This window comes from Nycticebus coucang, chromosome 7 (genome assembly GCF_027406575.1).
Source record: "Nycticebus coucang isolate mNycCou1 chromosome 7, mNycCou1.pri, whole genome shotgun sequence".
Lineage (NCBI taxonomy): Eukaryota > Metazoa > Chordata > Mammalia > Primates > Lorisidae > Nycticebus > Nycticebus coucang.
Genome location: NC_069786.1, coordinates 56247984 through 56275827, shown reverse-complemented (window position 1 = coordinate 56275827; position 27844 = coordinate 56247984).

Sequence of the window (27844 nt, the reverse complement as noted above, 5' to 3'; positions counted from 1 at the left end):
AAATTCCCATCTGTTTTAATGTGAATTTCTCTTATGATAAGTGAGGTTGAGTATCTCTTCATATATGTAAGAAGAGGCTTTAATATTTCTGCCTCTCTCTCTGAGTGTGTTCATATCCTTCATCTGTTTTTATTGTGTTGTTGGTTTTTTCATCATTTCAATAACATTATTCAATTCTAGAATTTTGCTTCACTGATTCTTTACGGTTCCAAAAATAGTTTTCTTATCCATTGATATTTCAATGGCTTTTCCTAAAATAGTTTTCAATGCTAGTTTACTAATGTCTTAAAGATTCTTTATCTCACTTTTATATTGACATATTTTTATATTTCCAGCATAAACATTAATTAAACATGTATTTCTTAAGTACCTAGGGCCCACATATAACTACTTCAAAGAAGAAATAAGCCAAGTAAAAGATACATTTTATGAGTTTAAAGAGTTTATCATATAGGTGGGGAGAGAGAAAAATATATTGATGTATATATACAAAGTTGGTGGTAGGAGGGAGACAAAGCCAAAATTACAAAATGGGCATGAGATTTATTGTGAAATTCTTCTTAGAAGAGATGAATCTTGTGCAAAATTTGAGCAAGGTAGTAAAATACAAATATGTTGACAGAAAGCAGGTAAGGTGGTCTTTCCAGGGCCAACTGAAAAAGCAGAAGTAGAGGTGGGAGGAAATAGCCAGGGAGGTGAGCTCTGTGGGGCAGCAGCTTCCACTTAAACACCACTTACATCCTGTCATTAGACGAAAGTAAGGGATCTAAGACACAGAAGTCCAGATGCACAGAACGTTAGGGGGGCTGGTCCCAGAGACTCAAAAACTCAGAAATCTGCTCCATAAATGCATGAGCACAAGATTATCTCATTTAATAATTTGTTAATATTTTTGTGAATACTAGTATAGTTTGGAGTCCTGTTTGAAAGTTCATTGCTGTCATGTTTAACTTAAGGAGCATGCCCTTCACTGGGAGCCATAAGGGCTCACAAGGTGAGCCACAGAGGTCAGAAAATGGAATTAAGAGGCTTCTGCTACAAATGCAATGAAGGATCAGCATGTGAGCCTTTAGTCTGATTTGACAGAAACCCCTCCACCTCACCCCACCCCCCAGGTCTTCTAGGGTCTGCCATAGGAGAAATAGTCTTGTTTGGTGTGGCCAGGAGGTCAGAGGAAGGTTGAGACAAGGTAGGCTGGAAAATCAAGGTTGGTCAACCTTCTGCAGGTGGGAAAGCCTAGTGCTCACTAGTAAGAAGACTGACCAAAATTTTACATGGAAATGGAGAATAACAATTAAACCTGTTACTGAACCCTCATGCTCCTGAATGGCTGCCCCATGAGAGGCATTGTCTCTCATTTGTGTTTTCCTAGTCTTAACTTCTTCACAAACTCTACCATCTGAGAACCTACTTTTTTCCATTAATGCTTAGAGCTGCTAAAACCTTATTAGTGGGAAGGAAATGATCACTTCCTGCAGCTCCTCAGTCACTCAGGAATTGACCAAAAGCCATGAGATTTCCAATAGTTCAAAATAGGGTGTAGTTTGGTAGATAAATATATGTTTGACTAAAAGGGTGAAGAATGGGAAATGTCAATGGTGGAATAGAAATTACAGGAAAATTTGTAAATTGGAAAGGGCAATTAAACAATGAAAAATGATTAAACATACAAAAATAAGAAGGAATAAGAGCACAACAAATTAAATTGCAAACATTAATTACAATGGATGGAATAAAACCAAATAGTATATCAATTGTTAATACTGAATGTGACCCAGTTTTTCTATTTAAAGGCAGATATTGCTACTTTGGTTTTTTTTTTTAAATCTGAGCTATATGTTGTTTATAAGAAACATATTTTCAATACTAGATTTTTCAAAAGGCTGAACACAGAAAAGAGGACAAAATAATACTAGTCTATCACAAACAAAAATAAACAGCAGAGACAATATTAATATAAGTTAAATTAAAGGTTTGACACACTAAATAGGATAAAGAGAATACGATGACAAAAGTCACAAATCATAAAAGTCATTCTTGCAAAGAAAATAACATTCATAAATCTATATTTATGAATGGCATGTAAACAAGAAAAATCTTCAGAATTACAAAAAGCAGAATATTTAAAAGTACAATTATAGTAGGAGACTTTAAAATATCTCTTTCAGAAGTGGACTGATAAGTAACAACAAAAAGAATTTTCTTAAGGAATTAAACTGTTTAATAAATAAACTCACATAATGTAAACAGAGATTCTTTAAATAGGCAATATTGTTTTTCCTACTACATGCCCAAGGCATATTTGCAAAATCAATTATGTTCTGACCACAAAAAAAAAAATGCCCTTAGCAAAAATTTTAAAATGGAGATTTTTATCAATACCTTCTATAATCATAATCTGATAAAAAGAATAAATCATAAAAATATCCAAGCAAGTCTATCTAATTAGCTGTGAAAACCCACACTCCTAAATAATCCTTAGAATTAAAGTGGCTTCTAAAAATGATGTGAAGTAAAGGAGACCCACATCTCACATGTACGCAGCTGTCTGTGAAGAGAAAACAAGAAGTCATCCTCATTCACATCTGCCGTTTTATGTTTAGCAGAGCAGTTATATTTACTCATCCTACATGCTGGCATGTATCTGGGAGTGATATTTCCCCATTTACTTATTTATATCACTGATTTGCTCTTTTAAAAGTAAACCAGTAATCCAAGAATAAATGAAATTGTTCAACTTTTTTTAACATACAGAGCAAGTAGTGAATTTTGGTATATTCATATGGTATTTTGGTATTTCATTTTCACAATAGGAGTTTAATATAGTTTTATACAGTAAGATATTCATACATATTTATACTAGCATTAGTAACATGAAATACTGAGGACAGGGCATGCACAGGATGTCCCACATACAGCAATGATGTGTTACTGGTTTCATTCCTTAAGTACCCACCTGCTCAGTTCAGTAGAAAGTCCTGCCTCCCCCACCTCCACCAATCCACAAGATCCTTCAGCTCATGAGCTCAAAAATCTCCCCTATTGCTTCCTCGTCTCCCTAGGGCCAGCTCCCAGTACTCTCCATGGGCTCCTGGAGCTGGAACTTGAACATCTCTCCCTAAAGCTGGAAATATACAAGAGAACTTCTCAGAGACGTTAGACTCTCCCATGTAGCGCTTGACCCAGTTTCTTCTTTCTGCACTTGCCTATTGCCTTCCCTATTGCTCTCTAAGAGAGACACATGAGGCCCTTCTTCTCAGCTCTCTGGAAAATGGTCAAGGAGTGGAAATGCATGGCCCTTTATTTCAAGTTCAAATGTCTGTTGAGTTCTCAGGCATGTGGAGCTTGTGGAGCTTATATCACAATGGAGGAGATAGAAAATGAATGAGTAAATGAACAATCATATAATAACAGGTAGTGACAGGTGCTATGGAAAACATAAAGCAGGATAGACCAATCAGGATCCAGCCAGGAAAACAGTAGTCCAACATATTGCAGTTCAGAATTTAATATGGGGATTTGTTTACAATGAAGCTCGAAGTATTTAAAGAGCAAACAGGTGACAATAAGACAACCTAGAAATGTACAGTTCCCTATCAGGCTAAAGAATAAAGGAAAGAGCAGGGGAAAGAGCAGCAGGATAGCTGTTTTGTTTTTGAGAGAGTCTCACTCTGTTGCCCAGGCTATAGCCCCTTTGTGTCAGCCTAGTTCATGTCAGCTTCAAACTCCTGGGCTCAAGCAATCCTCTTGCCTCATCCTCCCAAATAGCTGAGACTATAGGCATCCACCATAACACCCAGCTAATTTTGACATTTTTAGTAAAGAGCAAATTTTAGTAGAGAGCTCTTGCTCAGGGAGGTCTCAAACTCAAGATCTCAAGGGATCCTCCTGCCTGGGCCTCTCTGAGTACTGGGATTAGAGGTGTGAGCCATTATTCCTGGCAAGAGTGGTATTATTGAAGCCTAGAAGCCAAGGCCACTTTGCAGGTGTTGCAACCATGGAGAAGCTGTGGCCATTGCTGGAAATGCTGCCCAATGGAGAGAAAAAGGAGAAATCTCCTGGATTCTTTCCATTTCTTTCTTCCTCTTCTTCCCCCAAAGAATAAGTATCTCTCAGTGACCAAACCTATCAGAAGAAGGCTGGGGGGTATAATTTGCAGGGATCAGTTTCCAGGGTACAGAGGGAGTAGAGAAAGGGTAGGGCATGGGTCTGAGATGAAACAGACAAAACCCCTGCTCACTGAGAGAAGGATTCAGAGCAACAAAGGAAGGGTAGAGACCATTTTAGTGAAGAAAGATATACAAGGAAGTAACATTTGAATGAAGTGAGAGAGCATTGACCTGAATGAAGTGAAAGAGCAAGTCATCTGATGATCTGAAGGAACAGTGCCATAGGTGGAGGGAAGAGCCAACATAAGACCCAGAGAAGAAAGCTAGCTAGGCACACTCAAGAAGCAGGCAAGAAGTCAGCAGGGGTGAGGAAGGAGGAGCAAAGGGTAAAACAGCAGGATTTAAGCCCATAGCATGCAGGACCTTCTAGGACACCCCTGGAAACTTGGAGTTGGTGATAAATGCAATGAGAAACCATAAGAATGTCTTGCATGAGTGGTATGAACTAACCAACATTTTTAAAAGGGTCTGTTGGTCTTGAAAATACAAGAAACTTCAGCCGCTGAACATGCACATGTTCCCACAAATCTGTTTGGCTTTCTCTCCCAACTTGCCGCCTGAGCCATTGAAGCAGCCCTGCAGAACCAAGTTCAAGACCTCTTCCCAGAGTACAGGCAATTCCTGCTTGAGCATGCTGTCATCTTTGGAAATGACTGGTTTTGGTGATGAGAAGAAAATTTCTGACAGCTTGTCTGTGTATCAAGACCACATCTCTGGGAAACTCCAAGGTGATTCCTGACACTAATCAGTCCACTGCATTAGCCAGGGGTCTGACCCTCCCTCTCGAAAAACAAATTCTTTTTTAAAAAAAATCATTTATAGGCAGTAAAATCTTATGAGCCAACATCCAAAGCCCTCCTTCCTTAGCCACTTCCCTAGAAACTCTTTTATAATTAAGGTCTTTGATTCCCCATACAGAATCACTTAACTCATCCAATTCTGCTCACCTATCAGCCCCAAAGAGCACATCTTCTAAGCTTAGTCACCTTCTAAACTGTTAAGCAGAACATCACATGAGACCCTTCTGGGACTTGGAAATATTGGTACAGCAAGCACAATCACAGTCCCAGCATGGTATTACTTTTTCCAGAGCAGCCCTATCACCATGGGTTTTGCCCAGCAAAACCAGCTGGATGAAAGCGGGCTTGAGGGGACAGTGGCAGAACTGTCTGGGTTGTATTGGGCTCTCTACCAGTTGGGTCAGAAATGAGAAGGTCAGAAATGTCTTAACGAAGTTAAGTTCTTGGGGAGGAAGATTGCCAGATAGTTTTCTTCCCACAGAATTCATTCACTGTTCTTTACAGAAAGTAAACTGGAATGAAAATATGAAGAGATTTCATGCAATACAAAATGTTATTCTCATTATTTTCTTCAACGTTTAACAATATAAAAACCACCCTTATAACCTCATAAAAATAAGCAGCAGGTCAGATTTGGTACTTGGCCCAAGTTTGCCAACCTCTGCTCCAGAGTTCAGTCCAACAGTGTCCAAATCTTCCTCCACATACGTGTACACAGCTCTCAGGGCATGTTTAAACGTGACAGAAAGCTAGAGAGTGCTAGATAGTTGAGGAGAGTTTCTAACAAGGGAGTCCGAACAAGATAGCTGAGGAAAAGCCTCTAACAGGGGGGTTGGAAACCACAATAAAGAAATAGTAAAAAGAGGAAGTTACAAGAAACAAAACCAGTGTAGGGCGCAGGAAGAAACCCATCTGACTGATGGTTGTAAAAGTGACCCATGAAATGGAAAAGGAGGCGTGTCACAGACAAAGAATCCAGAAACAGATTGCCATTGGATATTCAATTCCAGTGCTAGAATTTGGAAAACTATGGAGCAATAGCTTCAAAATGTTGAACACAAATGATTTCCAAACTAGAATACATAGCAGGCCTTGAGAGCCAGCAGACTATACTGGAACACGAACGGGTATCATTCCCAGGGGCCTCTACTTTTTAAGGCAATTTAGGGATGAATTACTGATATGTATACTGATAACTAAGCTAACAAAACCAGGCAATTATTAACAGGAAATACGAGAAGTTGAACAGTACAGGTAATATAATAATACTATACCAAATGACTCAGTTGTGACTATAAATCGTATTCAGAACAAGATAAACATTCAATTTTGATTGAGCTTGAAATTATGATATTGTTCCTGTTAGGAAGATGGGGTGAGTCTGAGAAGGGGGAGGTACTCAAGAGAACTAAACTCTCATTTTCCATGACAAATAGGAAGTCAGAAGGTAATATCTCAAAGAAAAAATTCAGTAAAAGCAGTTTAACTATACAGTTTTGAAATATAGAGAAAACACCTAAAAAACAGCTAAAAGAGTTAAAGGTAGTTACTGAAAGAGAGGGAGATGAAGGATAGGGAAGAGACCAACTCTTTGTTATTTGTGTTAAATATTAGTGTGGGATATGTTAAAGTTGAGAATCACATAAAATATTTAGCTGTCACGTGAGAAAGTAATTTCCCAAAACTATATTTTAATGGTGACCAACTTCTCCGATTTTCAAAACGTTTTTTCCCCCATATTTGAATCTAATTTTGGAAGACACCTCCTGTGAGGTTAAATTTCCTGAGTAGCAAGGTAAGTCACTTTATTTTTACCCAAAGATGACTATTTAAATCTTACACTGCGTACCCTGGGGTCGTTGAGTGCACAGCCTGCACAATGCTCCATATTTACAAACTATAAGATAAAATCCAGAAGGAATGTCACTGATTTGCTAAAAATGTATTCATCTTTTTACTGAACAAGTTGTTACTATTTTCATTTCATTTGACAAATTATTTTAGGGTAAGCCTACTACTAATAAATGGAAGCATTTAAATACACTCCAAACCCAGCTAGAATACAGCCCTCCCTGAAGTGTCCGCATGGAGAAAAGCAGCATTTGTGGCAAACAGCAACCTTCTCAGAAGGGCTTCCTGGGGGCGTTTTCCAGTGGAACTGCGGCTGCTTCTCGCCAACATTCTGTGATTACACCTGAACCACATCAGAGTAGCCAGATGCCAAGTCTCTGAGGACCAGCACAGACAGAACGGCAGACACAGATTTATGGCAAAATATAGGAAAGTAAACCAAAGCAAAGAAGCTACTCAGCCAAAAATCCTAGGGCAGAAAAGCAACCATGTGAAAAGCAAACAAAGCAATTCAAAGCATCCTGCTGACGTCTTCCCAAAGTCAGCAGACACCCTAAACACAAGTTGCAACACCTTTGATCAAAGATTGAGAGAAAAAATGGTGTCACAGAGGTCAAAGCTGAGATTTTTCCTCAAACTTTACTTTGTTCTCTGCCGCCCAGCCTCTAGCCCCGCAGCTAGTGCGGGGGGGGGGGGGGAGTGGGGAGGTGGGCGGCGGGGGCGTGTGGCTCCTGTGTCCCCTGCCCCAGCAGAAGACCTCAGAGCCAACCCAGACTGCATGGAGCACAGTGTCAGCAGCATAACGGGTACCAGCCTGCCGGGTTTTATTACTTCTCACCCAAACAATTCTAAATGCCACAACTTCTGGGGAAGTGATAAGCTTCAGTTGGTCGGTTTGTTTGGCATTCCTTTCCTTTCTTTCCTGAAGCTTTTGGGCTTTCTGAGCTGGGCTCTGCATCAAGGCCCTTAGCAAACAAAAGTTCTTTCTTGTTATATCATAACCAGACAATGTCTTTTTGTTAGGTGCTTCTTCATACATATATTATCGTCTTAACTGAATTATCCAGTGAATTTTAGCACCTGGAGAGACTTTATGTCTTCCTGAACCTAGGACATCAACTGTTTGTTCTGAATGTACTGAACACATGCAGTTAAGCAATTCTCCTGGTCTCACCTGAGTTTTGTTGTTGTATTGGTGTGTCATTGTGCTAAACTGACGTGTTAGCCAAGAATGTGAAAAGGCTATATGAGAGGCATAGTTTTCTACACACTCATGTGCACACCTGCAATACTTGCTGAAGCAGATGAGAGTCTATATTGAAGCAGATATTTTAAAAACAGCCCTTCGTTGAAAATAAGTCTTTTTTCATTAGCAAACAGCATAATTAATTTAGAATATTTTAATGATTAGTCTCAGAAATGCCAATTGTGTTAAATTAAGAGGACTAAATAGTGCCAATTGAAGAGTAAATAGGTACTCAAAGAAAGACCTACAGTAATATGGGAGGACACATCTGATTCACGCTGCTAAAGGATATTTGGGATGTCCTGGTAATTGACTAACTTTTGGTGTCACTTAGAAATAGGTTCTACTCTAGCAAGACCATTTCTCAAAACAAAAGAGAAACAAGTTCAATTTCTCCTTTTATCAAATGGCAAAAAATGTGGTAATGATTTATAACCAAGAAGCCAATGAATTCTCTTTAAAAAAAAAAAAAGATAAGTATAAACCATTAAACTAATTCTGCCAGGGCAGGGATTATGCCAATGATAATAGACATTATCCAAAAAACACTAAATCTGTTCATTTAAAGCATTACTGTATAGTTTCCCAAGGCGAGTACTTCAAAGATATGGAGCACTTTTTCTAGGAAAAGTTCGTGAACTTAGTTGTCCAACCTTGTATAGTAAAACTCATTGGTCAGATTATTAAGTGAATTTCATCTTTTAGATTAGTGCTTTTCCAAAATGGGCAGAATCACCCAGGAACTTCTTAAAACCACAGATTGCCCAGCCTTATACCAAATGGCAATGTCCAGGAGTGAAGATGTTTAATGATTCTAACCCAGGTATGGATTCACTGTCTTAGAAGACCAAGACAACTGGCCTTTCATTTGTTATGTCTGGTTACTTTTCTTATCTTAAAAAAATCAATATGTCCATCATCTAATTAGTAATACCTATGGTTGAGTCAGTCAATTTTTCATGCAAAAAATTACCTAAATTGGAATCTTGGAGAGACCCATTAATTTGTCCCCATCCCAGAAACTCCACATTAAAGACTACTCTCTTGGTCTCTGTTCAGCTCCAATCTACTAAATTTAATTTACCATCAAGACATAAGACTGGGCAAATGGTTTGAAAATCCACTGGTAAATTTAATGTGGCCTTGTTAATAATTTTGTGGCTAGATACTTGATAGAATACTTTTTAGGCTTTTCCTACTTGTACTTTCCACTTTCTCCTTCCCTAGTCTATCTGGATCCAGCTCTCTTCCCTTGTCTGTAGCTTTATGGCCTCAGAAGTAAAAAAGAAAAAATAGAGGAAGGTTCCTTTCTGCTGTATTCAAAATTCTAATCCCTTAGGAGAGTTTATAAGACTTGAAGAAAAGGTAAGAGCGGACTGAGAAGGACCCCTAAGAATTCCTGTAATATGTATATGAGGTGCTTAATGTTTTACCAGTCTGTTGTATGCAATAAATCTCTACTTCTCTGCAACAGCCTCCTATGCCCAGCTTCCATGTTTATCTTTAGTGGTATAAATTCCCATCAAATAGGAAATACATGAGTAAAATATCCTGGAGGATTCCAACAGAAACTGGTGTGTGCAACTTACTAGATATTAACACAACGTGGTATTTTTCCATCAAGATAGCAAAACTACTTATAATAAGGTAAGTTTCTTTGATTTCTGAACCTGATGTTACTATAAAAATTATTTCAGTTAGGGAAAATTAACTCCATTCATGATCCTTTTATAATTTTCATAGTTACTTTTCCCATAATTTACTTGGTATTTTTTTCTTCTTCAAAAAGTTCACTGGGGAGTTGCAATCTCTCCAAAAATTCTAAATGCAGGCACAACATTTAAAGCTCATTTGATTAAAATCATTCCTTAGAACAGTGGCTTTTGGAAAAGGTTAATTTTCTTCTAATGTAGTCAGATTTCTAAATCAAAATGCTAGTGCTCCAGTAGCTATATTTATTTCAGAAATGTCAACCAAAAATTCAGATCCTTATAACCAACTAGGAAAATAATAATTATGTAACCCATGTCACTCTCAAATTATAGCATAAAGACTCTTATATGTTATACAGAAACATTTGTGAAAGATGGGACATTGATTTAAGCGACATAACATCTCTACTGCCCTTGTTTCATGGGTAAAGACAGGCAAACTTTATTCTGTGTCCTCATCTTTTTGATGAAAAAACTTATCTACTGAGGGCAACAAAGTGAGACTCTGTCTCTACAAAAAAAGAGAGAGAGAGAGAGAAAACATAAGGATAAAGTTAAATGTTTGCATTGTTGGGTTTGGACTTCCCTATAGGGGACATTTAATGCTTTCTCATAGCTCTTGAATTCAAAATAAAAGATTTATTTTTTAAAAAATACTCCGTTTTTGCATGTGTGCATGTATGTGTGTATGTGTTCAGAAAAAATGTTTGAGTTAACATCAACCCAAGAATCACAAATTCCCTGATGTCTGGCCATGAAGTAGTAACATCATCTTTGATGTTACTGTAAAATATTTCCAGTTGTTCAAAAATAATTCAAGGCCATTAAACTAGTTTTAAAAATTAAATTCTTGTTTCTGATATCATAAATATATAAGACAAAGATGGAAACTATAGCCCACAAATAGATATGAGTTTAATTTTTAATACCTCCTCAATTCATATCCATTCCACCACTTCCACATATTTTAGTATCATTATTTTAGGACTTGAAATACTTTAGAATCACTGAAAGTTAAGTTTGAGGGATTCATTCATTCTATCCCTCCTTCAAGCTGAACTCTTAAATCCTCCTTAGAAATTGAGGTTGGAGGGTTTTCTTAACTACTCTGTATCAGTGTTTTCTTTTGAGGATTCAAGGTTTGGGTAAACCAGGAGCACATAGTTTGAGAGTCTTAGCACAATTCCCTGCCTCCCAAATGTTGACTAGACAAGGAGATAGAATGAGCAGAGCCTGCAAATATTTGACCTTATTCTTGGCAAAACACTGGAAGAAACACCAGGGCTGTGGTCTTGACTCAATTCTGTTTCATTTAAAGCAATGGAAAGGATTGAAAGAGGAAATATTCCATGGTCTCAGAGAAAAACATTACAGTGCAAAGTTAGTGCAGAGTTCCACGATAACTAAGTTATTACATTAGTTTTGTTGACCAGAGTCAACTTCTTCAGCAAAGAGACTCCAGAACCGAGATGAAAAATGCTTATTTGCTCCAATCTTGTCCTGTGAACTTTATTCAATGACTGAAAGACCAGAAAACTTTGAAGAAGATGCCAGGTATAAAGAAGATGGTTGTGGCTTGTATGCTATTCCTACTGCAAAGATAAATGAAGGATAATCTGTATTTAGAATATTCCCATTTTCTTGTCTAAGTCTTCAGCTTTTTTGAAATAATTGTTTTTTTTATTATTAAATCATAGCTGTGTACATGAATGCGATCATGGGGCACCATACACTGGTTTTATAGACCGTTTGACATATTTTCATCACACTGGTTAACATAGCCTTCCTGGCATTTTCTTAGTTATTGTGTTAAGACATTTATATTCTACATTTACTAAGTTTCACATGTACCCTTGTAAGATGCACTGCAGGTATAATCCCACCAATCACCCTCCCTCCGCCCATCCTCCCCCCTCCCTCCTCTCCCTCTACCCCTAGGTTATAACTGGGTTATAGCTTTCATGTGAAAGCCATAAATTACTTTCATGAGTACATTGGATATTTTTTCTTCCATTCTTGAGATACTTTACTAAGAAGAATATGTTCCAGCTCCATCCATGTAAACATGAAAGAGGTAAAGTCTCCATCTTTCTTTAAGGCTGCATAATATTCCATGGTGTACATATACTACAATTTATTAATCCATTCGTGGACCGATGGGCACTTGGGCTTTTTCCATGACTTAGCAATTATGAATTGGGCTGCAATAAACATTCTGGTACAAATATCTTTATTATAATGTGATTTTTGGTCTTCTGGGTATATACCTAGTAGAGGAATTATAGGATTGAATGGCAGATCTATTTTTAGATCTCTAAGTGTTCTCCAAACATCTTTCCAAAAGGAATGTATTAATTCGCATTCTACTTCTACCAGCAGTGTAGAAGTGTTCCCTTTTCTCCACATCCACGCCAACATCTCTGGTCTTGGGATTTTGTGATATGGGCTAATCTTACTGTAGTTAGATGATATCTCAAAGTAGTTTTGATTCGCATTTCTCTGATGATTAAAGATGATGAGCATTTTTTCATATGTCTGTAATTGTTTTTTAATTTGGCTATGGTTATATAAAAGTTTTGGAAGTGGGTGGGCCTATTTGAAAATGGACTTGGAAGTAGCCATCTATCTATTTAATAAACAGATATATTAGACACTAAAAGCTTCTATACACTATGCTAGGGTTGGGCATATAAAAATGGAATTAGAGACCTATCGTCAGAAGGCTTAAAATTTAGTAGAAATTGACAATGAAAAGGAATGAAGTACTGTCAACTACTACAACATGGGTGAAACCTAAAAACATTAAATTAAGTGAAATGCATTGTTATCCCAGAACATTTCTCTGTGATTTACTCAAAAATAAATTCTAAACAATGATATAATTCCACTTCAGAACTAATAGGACAATAAGCATTTCCAGGTAAAATGGAATAGTGAATTCATGAATTAACTCCAACTGTTCCAAAAATTAAAGTTAAATATTTTGTATAAGGTTAAAAAGTCACAAAGTCAAAGAATAGGCAAGAAGGTATAACAGTAGGAAACAAATTGTTGAAATTATCATCAGTAAAATTGAAAGATGAAATACAATGGAGTAATGCTTTCAAATTTTGAAAACAATGGTTTCTAAATTAGAGTTCTATACCCTGCTAAGAAACTAACAAAAGACATGTCCAAAAGGTATTCTTATGAACCTCTTCCCAAGAAGCTAATAAAGGATATCTTCAAGAAAATTAAACAAACCAACCAAAATAAACAAGTAAATCACAAAAGCGGAAAACACAGAATCTACTTCAAGAGAAAAGAGATTTCTCCTGATGACAGGTGTTCAGGAAATTTAGAGAGCTGTCAATCCAGACTGAAGCATGAGAATAAGAATTACAAGAAAGATGGGCGGCGCCTGTGGCTCAGCGAGTAGGGCGCCGGCCCCACATGCCGAGGGTGGCGGGTTCAAACCCAGCCCCGGTCAAACTGCAACAACAACAAAAAATAGCCGGGCGTTGTGGCGGGCGCCTGTAGTCCCAGCTACTAGGGAGGCTGAGGCAAGAGAATCGCGGAAGCCCAGGAGTTAGAGGTTGCTGTGAGCCGTGTGACGCCACGGCACTCTACCCGAGGGCGGTACAGTGAGACTCTGTCTCTACAAAAAAAAAAAAAAAGAATTACAAGAAAGAGTTCATAGGGGTGGGCTGGCAGTGTGGACAGGGATGACACTGAGAGATTATTTAATATGTTCATCAATATGAAGAATAATTTTATAGTTTTTAAATTAGAAATAGAAAGAGATGATTTTTCAAATGGCAAAATGAAATATTACTAACTATAAGAAAAATAGAAAGTTGTATAATAAAAAATTCTAATTATACTACTTAGTGAACAGTGAATGTAAGTGCAATAATATAAACACTCAGTATTTATTTTACCAAAAATTATAATTATCTTAAAAAGAAGGAAGTGGGAAGTAGCAGAGGTTGGGGGTAATAAAAGAACTAAATTCTAATTTTGCAAGAATCAAAAAGCCAAGAAATGTTTTTTTAGAAATACTGAGTTAAGTAGCTCAATAAACACCTACAAGATTTGAATGTGGTTGCCCCCAGGTAATGAAACTCACAGATGTGTGAACCATGACACTGCCATTTTTTATTATATCCTGTAACAATATTTGTTTTTAACTTTTTGATGTATACCTTTTGTAAAACTTAATTTCTGAAGAAATATTGTCAAGTCATTAGCATATAGAGTGCAGTGACGTTTTATTCTTCTTTGAAGTTCCTCACAGAACTGAAACAGTGCCTTGAACTTATTAGACGCTCAGTAAGCATATACTGTTTAATAATTACCACACAAATGTTAGGTCAGTAGGTTCAACAATGGTTCCTGTGGGATACAACCTAATTTTTTCCTTCTAAAAGGACCTAAAGGTCATAGCATGTTGTGCAGTCCTTTTTATGAAAAGAGTGGATGGCAGGTAAGGGAAAAGAAGGCAAGTTACATTTACCATATGGTGTCTGGTACAATATAGGCATTCCATCAGTTAAATAATACCTTCATTAGCATATCTAGTGAACTGATAATATATATTGGGTACTTCTACTTTTTATGCTCTTTAGAGCTTTGCATTCTGTTTCCAAGACTTTCAAAAGGATTCTCTTTTTTCTTCAAAACCAAGTAATTTAGGATAGATTTGTAAGAAGTATAAAGATAAAATTTGTAAGAAGTATAAAGATGGCAAATACATAGGGCTCATGTCACTTCTCTCCCACCCTCATTACGTAAGGAAGTACTTCCATCTAAATGGCATCTTATTCCATAGTGGAAATGGCATGGCATTTTCAAGGCTAGGGAAGTTGATTGACATGATTGGAGTGGAAGTTTCTATTTTCAGTAGCAGGAGTATATATTAAGTAGCAGGAGATCAAGGTGACCACCAAAGCAGGAATAATTGATGCTAAGCTTTGGATATATAGTTGAAGAATTTGAATGAGATTCATTGATAGTGGGAAAACTTTTTGAACTGGGAAGCAGCCTAATAATACAACACAGCAAAGGGACCCTTGACAGTCTAGCTCTTAGGACCTTGAAGATATGTATTCAAAAAACAGTGAAAATGAAGCAGAAAGCAGGGATGGAAAATAGATTATTAAAGAGGAAGAAAAATGACTTGATGAATTACTAGAAGTAAGGATTACGGAGAAGGCAGAATTGTGGATACTAATAATACTAACATTTTTTTTTTTTAACATTTAACATGGCACCAGAGTGTTGTGCTAAACCCTTTCCGTGTATTACTTACTAAATCTCCTGAGCTAGACTTTATTATCTCCACCATCCCAATCTCTAGTTGAGGAAACTAAGGCAGTATAAAGTAACTTGCCCAGAGTCCCATAACCAATAAGAGATTGACACAAATTTAAACTTAATCGGTTTGTTTCCTGTAATGCAGAACTTGAGAAAGAGATTGGCTATCCAAGTGGATATGACCAGTAAGTAGTTAGATGTATGGAATAGGTTTTATGTGAGAGGTCAGAGTTTATGGGGAGTCACCACCATTTTGATAAAATCTTAATTTTAAGAATGGATCAACATCAGGTGGCACCTGTGGCTCAGTCGGTAAGGCACTGGCCCCATATACCGAGGGTGGCGGGTTCAAACCCGGCCCCGGCCGAACTGCAACCAAAAAATAGCCAGGCGTTGTGGCGGGCGCCTGTCGTCCCAGCTACTCGGGAGGCTGAGGCAAGAGAATCACTTAAGCCCAGGAGTTGGAGGTTGCTGTGAGCTGTGTGAGGCCACGGCACTCTACCGAGGGCCATAAAGTGAGACTCTGTCTCTACAAAAAAAAAAAAAAGAATGGATCAACATCAAGAACAAAGTCTTGGGTTGATGGTCAATTTGAGGAAAGAGGGGTCACTAAAGAAATTAAGGAAGAGGTGGAGAGGAGACAGAGCCTTGGATAAATTGTTAAGGAAAAAAAACAATCAGTGGCTTGAAAAAGCAATGAGGTAAAGCAAAGATTTATATTCCAAGGTAGGGAAAAACCCAGCCATGGTTAAAGGCAGAGAATAGTCGGTTTTGTCATGAAGTTAATTTTAGCCATGGAGACAATACCTCAAAACACTGAGAAATCCATTAAACTTATCTCTGCAAATGCATCAGTCAGCCAACATATAATTCCTTCCTGATAGCCCTGGGCCTACAGCCAGGTAAAGTACATTCTTAAGATGGCTAGGAGGTGATGTGCCTCCGACTCCTTGCCCCTCATCTAGGAGTGAGATGCTGGCCAGGAGGAGCATTTTGAACACTCAGAGAAGGTAGCAGATTCTGCCAGCTCAAGATCAAGGCCCAGAAGCTTACTCGTGGGATTGGAGCAAGGCAGGCAGGAAATGAGTGTCAGGGGGTGGGGTGGGAGATGAATCAAAGGGAACACTCAAGAGACAGAAGTTTCACAGACATTTGAGGGGGTGTTTATGTCATCACTTGGCAAATCTCACGGCAGAGTCAAGACCCGGAGATTCTGAGGTGGCAGTCTGTCTCCACCGAATAGGCAAGGGACTGCTTTGCTTGACAAACAGCCCCACTGTCAATGCATCCTATATCCATTAAACCAGTTGAACCAAAGGACAAAGGCTTATAATTAGCCTGAGGGGCAGGTAGACACACAGGCTAGTGCTTTCCACCTCACACAGACCTCCTGCACAAGTCTGAGGTAAAAGGGGCAGCAGATTTGCATTTCTCTTCTATCAATGCTAGAACTGAAGAAATCTGGGAAAATCAAAGTTTCCTTCTCCAAAGTTCCCAGTCTGCGGCACTAGCACAAGTGAGACTGGAACCCAGCATCCTGGCTTGCCCTGCTAGAGGCTTTCTCACTGCCTATGCTAACTCTCCACTCTCTCTAATGAGTGACCCCGAGAGCAACCAATTTGGTTATTTGACATTTATTGTATTTTCAATTTAAGTCAGAAGCTCCTAATGCAGTGTTAAATCCTTAGGCAGTAAGTTTGTCCTTTCTAAGCAAGGTAGGTCAAAATCCTCACTACCTTTAAATGCCCAGAGCTAACAATTAACTTTCTATCTTTATTTCTATGTCAAATCTGCCAAACAGAAAAGGCAAAAACATCCTCCCTGGAACACAAAATTCGAAAGCTGAAAAACATCTTAAGAATTACTCTCTATGGTCTATTCTTTGGCTGGCAGGTTAAAAATTGAATTTGCATAAATCCATAGCAGCCTGTCCTCTCTTGTTTGTGAGGACAAAAGAGGTTTTTACTCCCTTAAGGGGAGGGGTCTGGCCATGCACTTACAAAGTTGGAAGAAGTGGTGCAAGGAGGAGAATTATAGAGGGCTGTAACTAGGAGCCAGGAGGGAATCTTGAAACAAATTATCTAGGAGTTAATAAGGGAGTGAAAAAAGGTAAAGACTACTACCTACTGGCATACAGACACAATCTAACCATCAGTGGGAAGGAGAAGGGAAAAGAAAGTTGATGTTCAGAGGGGAAGATGATCTGGATTTAGTGAGCCTGGCCCAGGGTGAAGACTCCTGTGAAATTCACATCATGTTTCAGCAGCTCCCTCCACCCCCTATGGGAAGGCTGATAGGTGCCCACATAGCCTGACAATGGCATCTCTGCTGATTGATTGATGCCATTATATACCTCATTCAATATTTTATTAGTAATATCGCCCCGATATTATTTTATAATAATGTCACCCAAAACTACCCACCATAGACTCTTAAAAGCTGAACTCATTATCTTCCTTCCTAAAAATATCCCTTCTTACTTCCTGGGCTCAGTGGTTCATGCCTCTAACCCCAACTCCCTGGGAGGCTGAGGCAGATAGATTGCTTAAGCTCAGGAGTTCACAACCAGCCTGAGCAAAAGTCAGACCCCTGTCTTAAAATAAATAAATGATACATAAAAATATTCCTTCTTATGGTCCTTCTTTCCTCCATGCCAACATAGTCTTAATCACTCAGAAAGCCTCCATTAGCTTTTGACTCCTGCCCCACATCTGTCTACCTTCCCCCCAAAGCCCCGATGGAACTGATCTGACGTATGTTGAGATTCTTCAGGATACCACCAGTTATATTCTACAGAGCCAGGGAGATCAAACCAGGCATGACTTGTGCCCTCTGGTGGGTGGCTGGAGAAGGGAGGTACAGCTGCTGGTGGTTCAGCCTCCAGAACAAGTGCGTGGGGGATTCTCCAGCTACAGACCAGGTAGGGTGAGGGGATGTAGGAGTTGAGTCATTGGGTGTCTAGAGCTAGTGAAACTTAGAAGTCATTACATGGCCAGTCACACTGTTCTATGGAAAAGTGGCAGGGCTAATACTGGCCTGGAGTTCAGCCGAGGTCCCAACAATAGTGGGAAAGGGGAGCAAGAAGATAACACAGACCTACAACCCTTGAATATGACTGGGTTACTGAGCAGTTAGAACAAAAAAAAAAAAAAACACTTGGGAACAGGGAGGAAGGCAGGAGGTTACGTATAAAAACTATGACGATAGGGCTGCCTCAGAATAAGGCAGAATCTTAGGCTGCATAAGGGAGAGGTGCTCAGCCAGGTTCTAGAAGTATGAGAAAGCAATGAACGGAAGGGACCTCAGACAGGGGTGAGCAAAGCTGCTGAGGATGGCTGTCTAGGGAACTTCAAGTGTTTGTGCCCACAGCACTGACAGCGTGAGTGGCGGAGGGTGTGGTGTGACAGGTGAGCACCTCCAGTCTCTGGCTCGGAGTGGCTCTGGACATCTAAACAGGGTTAAGCTTAAGGATTGAATTTGAGTGAAGTGGAGAGTAATGCAAGATGTACTTGAGATACATCAGGCTTAACATTTCTGCACCTGTCTTCTCTCTATTCTCCAGGACACTAATCCATACCACCAACACCTTTTAAGTTTGTCCAAACTACTGCAATGACTCTTTAACCAGTTTACTCAGACTCCTCCAAATGGCTTACTGAATCTTACTGAATCTCCCCAAAGCCCAACTTTGAACATGCTGCTCCCCTGAAAAACATCCTTTCACCAGTGGATTGAAAGGAAACTTACCCTGGGAGAGTCAAGATTCTTATTTGTGTTTTATATTTGAAGGACTACAATAAAATTCCATTAAATATATTTGACATACATTTTTAAAATAGCAAAATTATTACACACAACACAAGGAGGCCTTGATGGTGGAGGTGATGGGTGAAAGGTAGAGAGAACAGTTAGGTGGGGCCGAAACCACAGATGGAGTAACCTGATCTTTCCCTGGTCTTCTAACTCTTGTAATCTTTTTTTTCTCTCAGTTTTTGTAAAAGTGAACTCAGAACCATGGAGCCAGAGAGGACATGGATGACATCTTTGAAGCTTTTGTCACACTATGTCCTCTGTTGCACTGCCCTGGGTTTATTTTTTGTTTGTTTGTTTGTTTGTTTGTTTTGTTTGTTGGCTTGTTTGACGACTAAGATTTTATACCTTCTAAATTTAATGAGTACCTACAGGTTTCCTGTGCCAAATTTGTTATTTTTGTGTGTGTGCAAGGAAGGAAATGCATGTTGCGTATGAATTTCATGAGCACATAAAAATAGATTTTGAAAAATATGATAGTGAAATAAAGGATATCAAGATTTTTTAATTATCTCAACATTTAAAATCTTGAACCAGTGTGGCTTTAAATCAAAAATGGTAAGGAATTTCTAATTCGAAAACCCTCCACTTTTTCTGGATGTTGAATGTCATACACGAACAGTAACTACAATAGTATGTGATTATAGAAAGTCAAAAGTTATGTCTGTGAAGAGGGATCAGTCTAAATCAAAAGCAAGTTTTGGTGTTAGAAAAACCAAAGGGAAAGTGAACAGGTTAGATCAACAAATCTTCTAATTTATTTTTTATAGGATCTCCTATAAATTTCCAAAAATAGTATTGCACACCTTCATAGTTGCCATCTGACACATAGATGCTTATTTCTCTCCTCCCATCACAGTCACATTATAGTCTGAGGGTCTGGCTCAATTTCAGACAATGCTTGCAATAGTGAAAACGGTTTACTTTATTGAGGCAAAGGCCTCTATGTATGGTACCTTACTGAGGAAAAGACTTCATATATGTTCAAAGGACATAAATGGATTCATCTGTGAATAATCTGCTTTCAAATTGTATTCCATTCATAAGCCAGGCAAAATGGCTCACGCCTATAATCCCAGCACTTCAGGAAACTGAGGTAGAAGGATTGCTTTACACCAAGAATTTGAGATCAGCCTAGGCAAATAGTGAGACCTTGTCTCAGGAAGAAAGGAAGGGGGTGAGGGGGAGAAGAGAGGGAAACTAGCTGGGCATGGTGACACAGTGCCTATAGTCCTAACTACTCAGGAGGTTGAGCCAGGAGGCTAAGCTAGGAGGATCGCTTGAGCCCAGAAGTTTAAATTTACAGTGAGCTATGTTTGGGGCACTGCACTCCAGCCTGAGCAACAGAATGAGCCTGTGTTTCTAAACTTAAAAAAAAAAATTGTATTCCACTCACATTACTAAAGAGACTATAATTTATAGGCTATATTCATGGAAATAAATGGTCCAAATATCCATAAAACCAAAAGCTTTAAAAACCACCATTGGCCTCAAACCTGAGATTTTGTTACAAATGACACAGGAATTTGGCAAAGCAAGGAAGCAGGGTCAGGCTGCCTGATCAGGGCCAGCAAAGCCAATTCCTATGACTTCTAGGTAGAGTCTACATGTATTTCCCCGTGCAGCTGACCACTGTTATCTTCGCTGTCAGCTTAGGAAGAGTTTAAAAAGGCATATCGTACTCTGCCATGGAAGTGACCAATCACAATCCCAGGAGGACCCTTCTTGAGAACTGGAAAACATATTAGGATGTTGTGGGCTACAAGGAAGAGAAAAGCCAACTAATAGTAACTGAAACAAAAAGGGCATTTATCATTTCACAAAAGTAGCAATCTAAATGCAAGGACAGTTCCACAATTGAGGCAAGAGCTCCCCATGCCGTAGAGAACCCAGGCTCTTCTGTACTCAGGGCTTGATTTTTGTCCAAAGCCTCTTACTTGAGTGATTACGGAATGGCTGCCTTGGTTCCAGTGTATCCAACTGCATACCCTTACTCCACGGTGCGCAAGAGTCAGATCCTCCCTGTGTCTCCTTTCATTTTGGAGGAGGACAATTCACAGCAGTCACCAGTGAGCTGGCGTTCAGGTCCCATAAGCCTGAGGTGGGGCACATGCTCAAGCCCCGGCTGTCAAGAAGGAAAGTGATACCGGGCATTTTCTTATCTTTCACTCTTGCCTGTCAAGGTCTGACAGCAGGATCGAGGTGGTAGCTGGGCACAGAGCAGGAACAGCTGCAGGGTGTAATTGGGCAGGCAACCCACAGTGTCACTGACAGCAAGTTAACTGCTTTTTATAGCAGCTCTTTTAAAGCATAAACATTCAAAGTGGGCTCCTTTGTACTTACATGTGACATCTTTTGCCAGCACATGCTGCTGTTTGCACACTTAGATAATAAATGAGAGGCCATATCCATCTTCCAGGTGACGATGCTGATGATGATAGATGAATAAAATACTGGTCTTTGCAAAATATTTTTCTAAGTAATGGTCAACAAAACTGGAAATTTCTGCATGATTCATTTTTTTCCTTAGGTGACAATTCAGGACCTGATCCAGATTCTTACACCATGTGACTCAAAATCTGCTTCTGTAAAAGGGGCATGGCCCAAGTAACACGGCAGAGAGGGGTGTGTTAACACACTTTTGTTAACAAAATGGATTTTTTTCTAAACTTGGATAAATAAGGACTGATTATGTCAGTTATTCGATCTTTCCCCAAGAGCAGAGTTTGCTGAGAGTTGGCATGGACAGCCCCGTTGGTCTGAAGGAGAAAGAGTACCATGTCATTTCACTGGGCTCTGTCAATATTGGTTTGATTTCCCAAAACTACAATCGCCCTATTAACAGCTCAATTGCACAAAAAGTTAATCAACGTTTTCTACAGGAGTACTGTGCAGGCATTTATAACCTGCTTTTAAGGAGAAAGATTGGCTCACAAGAGAAGAGAATTCATTCACCTGCTTTAGGAATTTTGGAGCTGTGGTGCATTATTTTAGTTAGTTAGACTGGTACAAGTCAATGGCCATGGCGCCATGTCAGCTTGACAGTACCGAAAGCTTCCTCCCCACCCCCAAACTTACCCCTCATCCCTCCTCACTCACAAATGTTACCCTCTCCTTATAGCTGTTCAAATGATCGTGGGGAGTGGGGGGCAGAGGGAACAGTAAAGGAAGAGAAAGGAAGAGAAAGCATATGCTGCAGAAAGCCAGGGTTCAATGCCAGTTTGTAATGGGTACGATGTACACAGGTAATGGCCACACTAAAAGCCCAGACTCTTCACCATTATGCAATATATCCATGGAGTGAAACTGTACTTGTACCCCACAAATCTATATTTTTTTTTAAAAAAAATACAAATTTTATACTTGGAAAAATCATTACTATCCAGTTTTCTGTTATCAGATAGAGAAAAAAAAAAAAAAAGAAAAGCAAAACAAGCCTTTGAGGGAGTAAGACTGACATGTAAGATGAAGGAGGGCAGCCAGGGAAGCCAGGAGGGAAAGATGGGCCTTGCTGGGGCGCCGAGTGTGGTGCAGACACCAGGAGTGTCTGCATTGGCTAAGAGCTTGTTGGAAATCCAGAGTCTTGGGCTCCACCCTGGATCAGGACCTGCATTTTAACAAGATCCTTAGACTATTCCTGCACAGTTTAAAATCTGAGAAGTGCTACCCTAGGGCAGGAGGCAGTAGCTCCAGAGAATAAATTGATGGCGTGCCAGTGCTTGCAGCCTCGACCACGGGGAGCAGGCTGAGCTGAGGGTAAGATTCAGTGAGATGAAGAGAACAGGCAAGCATAGGTGTGGAAAGGGTAACAGCGGCAATTGTGGTCATTGCCAGTGCCACTGACAGTGTGCTGGGCACTATGGTAGTAGTTTTCCTGCATTGGTTTTGATTTCACAGGTATCATTAAAAAAACAGAAGCTCTGGGAGATTAGGTAACTTACCTATAATTTTATCAGGTGTATTCCCTCTGCAAGCGTCAGTTTCCTCCTCTGGAAAATGAGGATAAGAAAACTTATTTAGCTTTTAGGGTATTGTGGGTTGAACTACTACATGTGTATGTGCATATGTATTTTTTATATATAACACATATATAAAAAAACTAAACGACTTTATCTTTGCATAATAGATATGATTAAGCAGTAATAGTACATACTATTATTACTCTTTCCACTAAAAAGAAAATCTCCAAAAACAAAGGACTTTTTTCTCAGTTTTGTCCAGTTTCAGCAAGTTTACTTGTAACAGTGCACAATAAGAAGTGAAAAAATGAGTATGATGTGGTCCACAATAAGGGACTCTAGTCAACTGAATGATTCTTGAAACAAAAAAGTATCAAGCATTTACTATGTGCAAAATAAAATGCAAACCTCACTAATGGTCCCTGTCTGGGGCTGGTGGGGGTGGTATTTGCAGCAATTCAATGATTGCCATACAAGAGGCATGTTAGAGGCATGCTCTACACATGTGGAATGTTCTGATAACAGAGACAAGTGCCAGGTACTCTGGTGGACTCAGGGAAGACTTCATAGAGCAGCTGCTCACTCATCCATACCTTCAGCAATTATTTATCTCATGCTAAAATATAATTGTTTAATGTTTAGACAATAATACTCAACAATTTAATGAATATGTTATCAAAGATTGTATTTAACTCACTAATTAATGAAAGAATCAGTGAGATGTTAAAACTTGCTTCAGATGAGAATTTGAAGGGCAAGTGCTTATAGACAACTTAATAAAATAAAGTTAGGATAAGATTGGCTGGGTTACATACAAAACTGGTTAATGTCCTACAATTTAATAAACTATCACCTTTGGAATTATCTTTTTTTCTAGGCAGAAATTAGTCTTGCATTGCTTAACAAGGGGGATACATTCTAAGAAATGTGTCATTAGACAATTTCATCATTGTGCAAACAAACCTAGATGTTACAGCCTACTCCTACTGTTTGCCTAAGCTATATGCTACCATAGTCTACTGCTCCTAGGCTACAAACCCATTTGGCACATTACTGTGCTGAATACTGCTGGCAACTGCAGCACAATGATAAGTATTTGCATATCTAAGCACATCAAAGCATAGAAAAGGTACAGTAAAAATATGTTATTATTTTATGAGCCCACCATCACATACACTGTCCATCATTGACAAATGTTATTTGGCCCAGGACTATATTTCTGTCTCAAGCCACACTTCCATGAGTCTTAAAAGGGTGGATTTCCTGGTTCCTCGCTTTCTAAATAGCTGAGAGAAAAGGGTTTTAATTCCTCTGCAGTCTTTGGACTTTCCTTTAATAGTACTTTTTTTTTTTTTTTTTTTGAGACAGAGTCTCACTATGTTGCCCTCAGTAAAGTCCTGTGGCATCACAGCCCTCAGCAACCTCAAACTCTTAGGCTTAAGCAATTCTCTTGCCTCAGCCTCCCAAGTAGCTGAGACTATAGGCACCCACCACAACACCCAGCTATTTTTTTTTTTTTTTTTTGGTAGAGACAGAGTCTCACTTTATGGCCCTCGGTACAGTGCCGTGGCCTCACACAGCTCACAGCAACCTCCAACTCCTGGGCTTAAGCCATTCTCTTGCCTCAGCCTCCCGAGTAGCTGGGACTACAGGCGCCCGACACAACGCCCGGCTATTTTTGGTTGCAGTTCGGCCGGGGCCGGGTTTGAACCCGCCACCCTCCGTATATGGGGCCGGCGCCCTACCAACTGAGCCACAGGCGCCGCCCCTCACCCAGCTATTTTTTTTTTCTTTTTATTGTTGGGGATTCATTGAGGGTACAATAAGCCAGTTACACTGATTGCAATTGTTAGGTAAAGTCCTTCTTGCAATCATGTCTTGCTCCCATAAAGTGTGACACACACTAAGGCCCCACCCCCCTCCCTCCATCCCTCTTTCTGCTTCCCCCCCCATAACCTTAATTGTCATTAATTGTCCTTATATCAAGATTGAGTACATAGGATTCATGCTTCTCCATTCTTGTGATGCTTTACTAAGAATAATGTCTTCCACTTCCATCCAGGTTAATACGAAGGATGTAAAGTCTCCATTTTTTTTAATGGCTGAATAGTATTCCATGGTATACATATACCACAGCTTGTTAATCCATTCCTGGGTTGGTGGGCATTTAGGCTGTTTCCACATTTTGGAGATTGTAAATTGAGCAGCAATACAGTCTAGTACAAGTGTCCTTATGATAAAAGGATTTCTTTCCTTCTGGGTAGATGCCCAGTAATGGGATTGCAGGATCAAATGGGAGGTCTAGCTTGAGTGCTTTGAGGTTTCTCCATACTTCCTTCCAGAAAGGTTGTACTAGTTTGCAGTCCCACCAGCAGTGTAAAAGTGTTCCCTTCTCTCCACATCCACGCCAGCATCTGCAGTTTTGAGATTTTGTGATGTGGGCCATTCTCACTGGGGTTAGATGATATCTCAGGGTTGTTTTGATTTGCATTTCTCTAATATATAGAGATGATGAACATTTTTTCATGAGTTTGTTAGTCATTCGTCTGTCATCTTTAGAGAAAGTTCTCTTCATGTCTCTTGCCCATTGATATATGGGATTGTTGGCTTTTTTCATGTGGATTAATTTGAGTTCTCTATAGATCCTAGTTATCAAGCTTTTGTCTGATTGAAAATATGCAAATATCCTTTCCCATTGTGTAGGTTGTCTCTTTGCTTTGGTTATTGTGTCCTTAGCTGTACAGAAGCTTTTCAGTTTAATGAAGTCCCATTTGTTTATTTTTGTTGTTGTTGCAATTGCCATGGCAGTCTTCTTCATGAAGTCTTTCCCCAGGCCAATATCTTCCAGTGTTTTTCCTATGCTTTCTTGGAGGATTTTTATTGTTTCATGCCTTAAATTTAAGTCCTTTATCCATCTTGAATCAATTTCTGTGAGTGGGGAAAGGTGTGGGTCCAGTTTCAGTCTTTTACATGTAGACATCCAGTTCTCCCAACACCATTCATTGAATAGGGAGTCTTTCCCCCAAGGTAAGTTCTTGTTTGGTTTATCAAAGATTAGGTGGTTGTAAGATGTTAGTTTCATTTCTTGGTTTTCAATTCGATTCCAAGTGTCTATGTCTCTGTTTATGTGCCAGTACCATGCTGTCTTGACCACTATGGCTTTGCAGTACAGACTAAAATCTGGTATGCTGATGCCCCCAGCTTTATTTTTATTACTAAGAACTGCCTTAGCTATACGGGGTTTTTTCCGGTTCCACACAAAATGCAGAATCATTTTTTCCAAATCTTGAAAGTACGATGTAGGTACTTTGATAGGAATGGCATTGAATAGGTAGATTGCTTTGGGAAGTATAGATATTTTAACAATGTTGATTCGTCCCATCCATGAACATGGTATGTTCTTCCATTTGTTAATATCCTCTGCTATTTCCTTTCTGAGGATTTCATAGTTTTCTTTATAGAGGTCCTTCACCTCCTTCGTTAGGTATATTCCTAGGTATTTCATTTTCTTTGAGACTATGGTGAAGGGAGTTGTGTCCTTAATTAGCTTCTCATCTTCACTGTTATTGGTGTACACAAAGGCTACTGACTTGTGGACATTGATTTTATATCCTGAAACATTACTGTATTTTTTGATGACTTCTAGGAGTCTTGTGCTTGAGTCTTTGGGGTTCTCTAAGTATAAGATCATGTCGTCAGCAAAGAGGGAGAGTTTGACCTCCTCTGCTCCCATTTGGATTCCCTTTATTTCTTTCTCTTGCCTAATTGTATTGGGTAGAACTTCCAGCACTATGTTGAATAGTAAAGGTGACAGAGGACAACCTTGTCTGGTTCCAGTTCTAAGAGGAAAAGCTTTCAGTTTTACTCCAATAAAATATTGGCTGTGGGTTTGTCATAGATAGCTTCAATCAGTTTTAGAAATGTGCCACCTATGCCTATACTCTTCAGTGTTCTAATTAGAAAAGGATGCTGGATTTTATCAAATGCTTTTTCTGCATCTATTGAGAGGATCATGTGATCTTTATTTTTGCCTCTGTTAATATGGTGGATAATGTTTATGGACTTGCGTATGTTAAACCAGCCTTGCATCCCTGGGATGAAGCCTACTTGATCATGATGAATGGCTTTTTTGATCATAAGCTGTAATCTATTGGCTAGGATTTTGTTGAGAATTTTTGCATCTACGTTCATGAGTGAGATTGGTCTGAAATTCTCCTTTTTGTTTGGGTCTTTTCCTGGTTTTGGTATCAGGGTGATGTTTGCTTCATAGAATGTGTTGGGGAAGATTCCTTCTTCCTCAATTTTTTGGAATAATTTCTGCAGAACAGGAATAAGCTCTTCCTTGAAGGTTTGATAGAATTCTGGAGTGAAGCCATCTGGACCAGGGCATTTTTTGGTTGGAAGATTTTTTATTGTTTCTTTGATCTCAGTGCTTGAAATTGGTCTGTTCAGGAGCTCTATTTCTTCCTGGCTGAGTCTAGGGAGAGGGTGTGATTCCAAATATTGATCCATTTCTTTCACATTGTCAAATTTCTGGGCATAGAGTTTCTGGTAGTATTCAGAGATGATCTCTTGTATCTCTGTGGGATCAGTTGTTATTTCCCCTTTATCATTTCTGATTGAGGTTACTAGAGATTTGACTTTTCTATTCCTCGTTAGTCTGGCCAATGGTTTATCTATTTTATTTATTTTTTCAAAAAACCAACTCCTTGTTTCATTAATTTTCTGAATGATTCTTTTCTTTTCAATTTCATTGATCTCTGATTTGATTTTGGATATTTCTTTTCTTCTACTGAGTTTAGGCTTAGATTGTTCTTCTTTTTCCAATTCCATAAGATCTCTTGTGAGATTGTTGATGTGCCCTCTTTCTGTTTTTCGAATGTAGGCATCTAAAGCGATGAATTTTCCTCTCAAAACTGCTTTTGCAGTATCACACAGGTTTTGGTAGCTTGTGTCTTCATTGTTGTTATGCTAAAGGAAGTTAATGATTTCCTGTTTTATT